Genomic DNA, 1,662 nt, shown 5'->3' with positions numbered 1-1,662 from the left:
AATGCCATAGCACGCACCCATGAAAGCTGTTGCTTGTTCGGTGACTTCAACGATATTTGCCAAGGGTTTACCAAGTTGATCCAGAGAGTAGCCTTTTCGAGCGGCCGCAATTGCTTTTGTTTTCCAAATTCCATAAATCGCAGCAACTGAATCACAACCAGTCAAAGCATGAAGCGCTAAGAGCTCGGGTACGATTGCTGAATGTTTAAGAGCGGTTTCCTTCACGTCGATGCAAGACCGACCCATGATTGGAGACTGCATAGTTATTGAAGACTGGAGCTTCTCGCTCAAGTAGTAGTACACAAGTAACGCAAACACATCCGTGTCATCACACACCACCCGCACCCGTGATTCTGGATGGTATTTTGCCAAATGGATGGCCTGTTGTGTCAGGAGGATGTCAGCTTCTTCATGTGTTGATGCTAGGTCTAGACGAGGCGACTTAGGACCCTTCGATACCTGCGTAGGTGTGTCGTTTTCCCCAGTAACCACCAACTGGTGGTCCTGTGTCGCATGCTTCAGGAAGTTGTCATCACTCAGGATTGATTCGCAAATCAGTGTGTTGAGTTGTTTTTTATTGGCTGAGTTCTTGAGTACTGCGTCCTGAGCCGGCAGTGGAGTTTTCCGTTCGAGCTGATGGACCCGGGTAGCGCTGGCTCGAGCTGATCTGGTGCTGCTTTTTGTAGAGTAGTCATAATAACGATCAAAACACAGGTGGAAATCAGCTTCAAGCAGCCGCGCGTTGACCCAGACCTTGAACACCGAAATGAACGTGTCAACGGTTCCTTGGGATGGCCATTCTAATGTCCACAAAAGAGCGGAAACATCAATCACCATAGATGTTGGCCTTGTGATAAGGCGTTGTGAAACTTCGACTTGGAAGTTCTTTTTCAGTGTGGATTTTCCCGTTGCCACTCACATCTGGCCATCAGCTTGAAACATCGAGGGCGGATATACAGTTAGCTCTGTGGAGAGGACTTGTTCCAGATCGAGATCGCGCTCGCTCACGAGAAGGCCAATCACCCGAGCGTATATAGCCTCTTGATCCATGACGGGATTATCATCGATTGTTAGACGTTTCTTCTTTGCGGCGAAGGTTGTCACCTGTTTTGCGAGTGAGCTGTAAAAGCCCTCTGGCCATAATGCTTCGAACTGGATTATGTTGGTGAGCAGATCTGGTTGATGAAATGTGATGTCAACGGCGATCTTATATATGGCCTGATCGCAGGTGAGAACGAGAATATCCTGGTTGGATGCTCGGGTGACTTCGAATCCTCGGGTGATGGAAGTTAGGACAGTAGTTGGGTCCCCTGGCTTCATGTTTATGAGTGGAAGATATACCACAGCTGTCTTGGGTGCTGGGGTCATTCCTGACTCACGGCAGTGACGTGTATTGTACCCGTTGTACTCAGGAGTGTTTGCTTCAAAGAGCACGTCTTTGATGAAGTTAAAGTCTAAATCTTTGGCTCTGCCAATTGAGATTGTTGTGGCTTGTTCAAAGTCGTCTAACATGGCAAATCGGTTTGTAGCAGTAAATGGCATAGGAGGTTTCTTCGGTCCCGTATACTCAACGACTCGTGTCTCCCATGGAATAGGGTGCTTCATTTCTTCTTTTGTTAGGCGAGGGATCGATGTATCCAAACCTTCAAGGTGGTCAAGTTC

The sequence above is a fragment of the Eptatretus burgeri genome, chromosome 4 (assembly GCF_056783735.1).
Source record: "Eptatretus burgeri isolate ZD-2024b chromosome 4, Ebu_testis_v1, whole genome shotgun sequence".
Taxonomy (NCBI): Eukaryota; Metazoa; Chordata; class Myxini; order Myxiniformes; family Myxinidae; genus Eptatretus; species Eptatretus burgeri.
Note: the sequence above shows the minus strand (reverse complement) of the source record.